This window comes from Sceloporus occidentalis, unplaced genomic scaffold (genome assembly GCF_023333645.1).
Source record: "Sceloporus occidentalis isolate IW3139 unplaced genomic scaffold, rSceOcc1.0.p SCAF_13, whole genome shotgun sequence".
NCBI lineage: Eukaryota > Metazoa > Chordata > Lepidosauria > Squamata > Phrynosomatidae > Sceloporus > Sceloporus occidentalis.
In genome coordinates, this window is record NW_028316993.1 from 3,646,843 (window position 1) to 3,654,625 (window position 7,783).

The window sequence follows — 7,783 nt, forward strand, 5'->3', positions numbered from 1 at the left end:
GAGCCCCTTTTTTGCATTACAATTTATATAAAAGGTAATTTTTTTAAAAATCTAGCTTTATAATTGTTTGTTTGCCTTGGTGAATTGAGAGTCTACTCGAGTAAAATGTAACTTCAATATTCTTGTTGAGTAAATATATTTAAGAATATAATTCCAAATTTTAATGCTAGATTTGAGTCAGGTTTTAAAGAAATTATGGATTAGCAGGAATTACTGCTCGGTTTACATATTTTTGCTCCATGTTTTGACCAGATAATCACTAAGGCAAATAAAAATTACTAAAAATATCTGTTCCCCTGTGATAGCCTTAGGGTCGCCATAAATTGGAACTGACTTGAAGGAAGGCACACAACAAGAACAACAACAGCTTGGCCACCCAAACCGAGACGTTGTGAGATGATACCTTTCCAAAAGGATCACTGCCACCTTGTGGTAAAATGATTAGCTACTTTAGTGCTCAGACTTCCAGATGAAAAAATATGAGCCTCAGGAAATGCTGGGTCTTATTCCTGCATACAAAATAGAATAAATTAACCCCAGACGTATACAGTTCAGATATACCTATTTACTATGGTAGCCAGTGTGGTGTAGTGTTTTTGAGTGCTGGACTACAATCGAAGCCAGCGTTCGATTTCCATATTGGCCATGAAACCCACTAGGTGACTTTGGGCAAGTCACACCCTCTCAGCCACAGAGGATGGCAGTGGCAAACCTCTGAGGAATCATGCCAAGAAAACCCCATGATAGGTTCGCCTTAGGGTTGCCATAAATCAAAAACGACTTGAAGGCAGACAACAGCAACCTATTTACCCAATAATCATCAGATATAAGCCAACTAACAACATTTTTACAATATTAGTATTATTAAATCAAAAACCACTATACAAATACCACAAAAGCCAATATTCTTTAATATAAAGGAATACTACATAATACTACAGTGTCACAACTTGAACTGTGCTGAGTCCACAGTCTTTACGTGTAATAAAAGCAATCCATAATCAAATATTTGGCCAGTGTTTTCAATTGCAATTAATCCAAGGCTGCTCAGCCAGTAAGACTCAGGGTCTTATTCCTGTATAAATGGATTCCATTTTGGAGATCCACTACAAATATCCTCCTCCTAATGTGGATGGTTGGCATCATCAATCATCGTAGCATATGGAACTGATTTTCTGCTCTATTGCTCTACCAAAAGCCTGAACACCCTTTTACATGGGTTCCAGTAAAACCACTATGCTGTTTTTGGCTTGGTTTTGGTGGACTTCCCTTTCTTCGCTGGCTTCAAAAGAATGCCATAAAGGAAGAGGAAGGAAGCCTTTTACAGTATGATGTACTGGAAGGATAGAAACAAGAAGAAACAAGTTCACATGGGGAGGAAATGCCAGGCAGAACTGTTGGGGAAATGGATCAACTTGCCCAGGCAGCAACTGGAATGTCCCTCGAGGAAAGGAAAATGGGAACATGATGCTTGGAAAAGCAGATCCAAGGCATGGCTGAGACCGACACAAGGTGACCAGATGTCCTAGCTGCAAAGGAGGACGAGGCATCGCAAAATGGAGGGTAGTCAAGAAAAACAGAGGACGTTACCAAATAAAAGCTAAAAACCCTCACAGAACTAGACATTCCATATCATATGGCATATTTGCAGCTGGATTACCTATACTGTATTTTATTAGGCTCTCAGACAGATTTTTGTGATGAACTTTTCTCCATTAAAATGCCTCGCTGGCTTGCAAAATCCTTACAGTACTCTGAGCAAGTCAAAAACTTAAAATGCTGTTTACTAGCAACAAACTTTTGGCTGGATCTATTGGATTTCTTGTCCTTTCTGCTTCTTCCTCAACCCAGATGGCAACACTGTCAATTCCCCCTTCTAGGCCAAAATATTCTAAAGTCACCAGATTCTGTCTGATCTGGGAAGCTAAGCAGGGTCAGCCCTGGTTAGTATACAATACTTGGATGGGAGACCACGAAGGGATCCCCAGTGCTGAAGGCTGTATTTCAGAGGAAGGAACTGCCAAAAACAACCTCGGAGGTTTCCTTGCCTAAGAAAAGCCTCAAAATTCATGGGGGCCATATGGTGACTTGTCATTAACAGGAAAATCCAACAGCTTATGCAAACCAATGCAAATCAGTGACTCTTCGCCCAGTGCAAGAGCCATTCCTATTGCTCCATCCAACTTTCATTGCTAAAATGGCTCCCTCTCTGCTTCTGTTTTCGAGAAAAACATGCCGACAAAACATCGAACGTGCCTAGTTTTCTTAACTGCCCATGATCCCGTTTCAAGCGGCCCGTTTATTCCAAACTGCACCCTAAAAGAAAAAACCCCAAAAGCTACACCTGGCTTCTCTTTCTGATTCTCTCTGGAAAAAAATGCTCCAAGTTACTCTGGAAAGAGGCCAGTTTTCCTAACCAACTTGGTCTGCAACAAGCCAAACCCGACACACCTCTGAGTTGGGAGCAATTGTTTTGACAGATGGCAAAAACCCTCTGGATCTTCCAAGACAGCTTTAAAGCGCTGATCCACCTTTATTTTTGTTTTTCGAGGCAACGTAAGGGCTGCTCATGGGCCAGTGGGGAGTTAATTCCTTCTGGGGGAAGCCTGAGAAAGGTCTGACCCCTTGGCTGGGGCCAGTCGGGTTTTTCTCTTCCCAGCACTGAAGCCTCTCCATTCCTGCCAAGAGGACAAAGAAACCTTTGTGGAGCCCTGCAGAAGCTGGACCAGAGATGTCAAGAGGGCACCTTTTGTTTAGGCCTTAAAACAAATACCAAAAATGGAGGGATGTGAGGAGGGGGAGCGTAGTAGGGCTGGAAGAAGGGTCTGCTTTCCCTCCCTTCTTTTGGGGTGACTGCTGCCCAAGAATTTTATTTTCTCAGCCCAGTCAAAAGGAAAAAAGAGTTCAAGGTCTGAATGAATGAAAGAGGAATCGTTGGCCTTCCAGATTAGGGTTGCCAGATGGAAAACTGGGGAAGGATCCTATCCCTTGTGTAGAAGAGGGAATTTGGGCAGGTGTTGTTCGTTATCTGGATTTGGTCCAATCCACATTGCAGAAATAATCCGGTTTTAACACTGCTTTAACTGCCTTGGCTCACTGCTAGGGTATCTTGGGAATTGTAGTTTATCATGGCACCAGAGCTCTCTGGCAGAAAAGGCTAAATGTCTCAGAACTACAGTTTCCCAAATCCCCTAGCATTTAGGCACCCAAAGGAAAACGAGGAAGCAAAGTGGCCAAGGGAATATGAGTACAGAGAATAAAAGAGCTCTGGGAGAGAATGATTTTCAGGGTCTCAAACTCTGCAATGCTAGAAATTTGAAGCCTTAAAGAATACTTTATGTTGGGGCTTGAATTTTCTTTTTGGAGAGCAATGCTCTCCTTCTCCCCATCACAGCCTTGTCAAGGTTTTGAAAGGAAATACGGCATAAGACCAGGGTAACCACATGTCCTCCTTTTCCAGGACCTGTCCTCCATTTCAACCATCTGTCTAGGGCGAATTCCAAAATGACATCCATTTGGAACAAAGCTAAGAAGCATGAGTGTTTTTAGCTTTTATGTGGTCATGCACTCAATTTTTCTGGAAGGCTCTATATTTTCTGGTGCCTTGTCCTCCTTTGCAGTTAGGACATCTGGTCATTTCATTTTCAGTGTAATGCACTCTGTGTGTCGAGTGAGAATCATGCAGAATCATGCTGGGTGTTTTTAGGGGTGGTGACCAGCAGGGGGAGGCTGAATCCTATGCTGAAATCACATTTATCTGTTCAAATCAAGATGGAAAGACCCCAATAGGAAACATCATAAGCTGTGTCCACACTGCGGAAATAATCCAGGTTGACACCGCTTTAACTGCCATGGCTCAATGCTATGGACTTCTGGGAATTAAAAGTTTGTTGTGGCATCAGAGCTTTGCTTTGTGCCTTCTCTCTCAGCTCTGATGCCCAACTAAACTACAACTCACAGCATTCCATAGTATGGAGCCAGGACAGTTAAATCAGTATCAAACTGGATTATTTCCGCAGTGCAGATGCAGCCAAAGAGTCTTGTTTGAATTTACTGAATGGCCAACACAGCTCCCCACTGCATGTTTTCTAAACTACTCAGTTGTGAGTTCAATCCCAGCCAGGGGCTCCAGGGTTGACTCAGCCTTGCATCCTTTCATACGTTTCTAAAATGAGGGCCCAGCTTGTTGGGGGCAATTGGCTTACATGTTGTAAACCACTTCGGGAGTGCACTGACAAGTGCTATAGGAATGTACAAGTGGGCCCTTGTTATCCGCTGGGGTTCGGTTCCAGGAGACACACACACCTCCACTGTGGATAACAAAATCCATGGATGCTCAAAGTCCCATTAAAGACAATGGCATAGTAAAATGGTGTTTCTTAAATAAAAGGGAAAATCTAGGTTTGCTATTTGGAATTTATACTTTTGGGGAATATTTTCAAGCAGTAGATGTTTGAATCCGTGGATAAGGAGTGCTGACTGTACTTGTTGTTGCTCGCTCTATCCTTCCTCATCCAGGCGAGGCAGGCTTGGTCCTCCTCCAGGCGGAGAAAGGGGCGGCCCCACTGCCTCTTCCTCCTCCTCCTTCTCCTCCATCTCCTCCTCCATCTCCACCTTCTCCATCTCCTCCTCCTCCTTCCTCCCTCATCCTTCATCCCTTCTTCCAGGCTCCTTGATGCCCGGTGCCCGGGTGGCCTTGCCAGGGCTGGCATCAGGGCACCGGGGGCATCGCCAAGTCTGGAGCTGGCCATGGGGATGCCCATCCCTGCTGCCTTCCTCGGCTGCTGCTGCTCCTTCTTCCTCCTCCTCCTCCTCCTCCACCTGAGGAGCCAGGTGAGTCCCTGTGCCACACAGCCCTCCAGCCCCTTGGCTTTGGCTTTGACCCACTTTTGACCCCCAACTGGGGAGGTTTGGGGGCATTTTTACGCGCAGGAGGAGAGGTTTCCCTGCCTGTTTTTACGCACAAGAGGAGTGCCTTTGTATTCCCCTTTCCATGCTCAGGAGGGGAGCTCTTGATGCCTTTTTTGATGCTCAGGGAGGGAGGAGGTTGTTATGCACCTTTTGACGCTCAGGAGGGGGGATTTGTATGCATTTTTTGATGTTCAAGAGGGGAGGTTTTTATGCACTTTTTGCACCAGGAGGGTAAATGTGTGTGCATTTTTTGTAATGCCCAGTAAGGGAGGTTTTTACACACTTTTACGCGCAGCAGGAAAGGTTTCCATGCAAGTTTTTACGCACAGGAGGAGAGCCTTTGTATTCCTCCTTTTATGCTCAGGAGAGGTGTTTTTTATGCATGTTTCTGATGCTCAAGGGAGGGAAGTTTTTAATGCACTTTTTACGCTCAGGAGGGGAGGTTTTGACACACTTTTTAGGAGAGACATTTATGCCCTTTTTACGCACAGGAAGCCCATTGTGATATAGTGGTTTGGGTATTGGATCAGGACACTGGGAGACATTGGGAGAATCCTGGCTCAGCCACAAACCTCCCTGGGTGAGTCACACTCTCTCAGCCTCAGGGGAAGGCAATGGCAAGCCTCTCTCTGAAGAACTTGCCAAGAAAAGCCCAGGATAGGTTGGCCTTAGGCTTGCCATGGGTTGGAAAGGCCTTGAAGGCTCACAGCAACAACTACAGTAAGGAGAGACTTTTATATGTAGCTTCTTTGGTGGTGGTGTGTGCCACCAAGTCATTTTTGATTTCTAGCGGAGCTACAAAGGGATGCCAAACTGCATGGTTTCTACAGTGTAGATCCACCACTGGGAGATGCTTCTGCATGTGCGCACCTGAGGAAGTAAGCCAAATCTTCAAAAGCTTCCGCCACAAGATCTTTCGCACAGTTAGTCTCAAAGTACCACCAGATCCCTTTGCTAGTTCCCTTTGCTAGATCCTTGTTCTGTTTAGGAACAGAAGCAGCAGCCTCAGACCAGATGTCAGCTCTTGATCCAACCCAGCTCAATGTCCTCAATGTTGACTGACCTGAGACGCTTGCCAAGGCTTTGGGCCAGATTCTGTCCTACCTGGAGTTTGGTGGTAGAAGAAGTGGTGGTCTCCCATCCCAGAACCAACCAGACCTGACCCTGCTTGGCTTCCCAAATGAAACCACATTTGGGCGGACTGCGGGCAGCTTGGTGGTTGTGCTCTTTTTAAGTATCTTTGGGGGGGGCAAGATCGAGCACCATTCAAAAGGGTGGCATAAGATCTGGCACCTCTGAACCCCCTCTCTGGGCAACTCTGGTCAGAGGGAGCTTGGCACTGCCACATCCATCATCCTTTCTAGTCACAATCCCTCCCTGCAAAAAAACAACCACCACCCAATACCCACAAACCAAGTCTCTCTTTCATACTGAAGAAAAACCCATGATTAATGGAAGAGATGTTTAAGGGAAGGTACCAGATTCTGTCTGGTTTTGGAAGTAAGGTAAGCCAGCGTGGTGTAGTGGTTTGAGCATTGATCTACGACTCAAGACTAGGGTTCAAATCCTCGCTCGGGCATGAAAACCTTCTGGGTGGCCTTGAGCAAGTGACAGTCTCTCAACTTTGGAGGAAAGCAAAGGCAAACTGAAGAAACGTGCCAAGAAAACCCTATGATAGGTTCACCTTAGAGTGGCCATAAGTCTAAAATGATTTAGAAGCAACAACAACAACAGCAATCTCTTTTAACCTTTCTACACCTCCTCCTGTCATCATCATATCATTAATAAATAGGGGAGGAGGGTGCACTTTGGATTTTCCACCCGCTCTTGCATTCTGTTTTTCTTTCCTTTCTCCTTATTCTTTTTTCTTCAAACATGAAACAAAGAATTGGACTCCTGATGTATGCATTTAAGGGAGAGTGTTAAGAAAGTGTGTCATCTTTGGATCACCACAAAGTGTTGACGTTTCCGAGGCTGCGAAGTTTGTGGCGGTGTGGGCCGGTTGGGTGGGCCGCAGAACTCCTTGTGGGCCAGAAATTGGCCGCCTTGCCATGGTAGCTGCTCCACATCTGGTGAGAGCCAAGGGCAGCCCCATGCAAAAAAAGGCCTCCCCCTTCCCTGCAGGCCCCTTGAGCCAAACAGGAGAGCAGAGGTGAAATCCTGCCTGTGATTAATTCCAGCAACGCCCAGCATCCCCTGGGGCTGATAGATTTCCTCATCGGGATGCCAGGATGGGGCGGGGTGAATCTGCCCCCTTCCAGCTATGGGCAAGGAAAGAGGGGAGGGAATTGTTCCTCTCTCCCTTGCCTGGGCTCCATCCACACTGCATAAATAATCCAGTTTGACACCACTTTAACTGCCATGGCACCGTGCTATGGAAGTCTGGGAACTGCAGTTTGCTGTGGCACCAGGGTTCTCAGACAGAGAAGGCCAAATAGGTCACAAAAACTATAAAGTCCAGAAATCCATAACATTGGGCCATGGCAGTTAAAGTGATGTCAAACTGGATTATTTATGCAGTGCAGATGCAGCCTCAGTCATGCTCACACAAACTGGTGTCTCCCCTTCTCTGTTCTAGAGTCTTATAATCCTTGTTATTGTTGTGTGCTTTTAATGTATGGCAAACCACTATCATGGGGTTTTCTGGGGCTGAGAGTGTGTGACTCACCCAAGGTTGCTTCTCTGGCAAAGAAATGTCACTGTGCACATGCTCAGAGGCATTAAAATATAGCAAATAGAGAAGAGGGAGTAACAAACAAGAATAGAAATGGAACTTTTTTGACCTCAAAGCCTTACACACTTATGCCAAATTCTGGCCTGTAGTTAGGAAAATGCATTCTGCTTATGCTTAGAGGTTCCCTTACCATTAAGA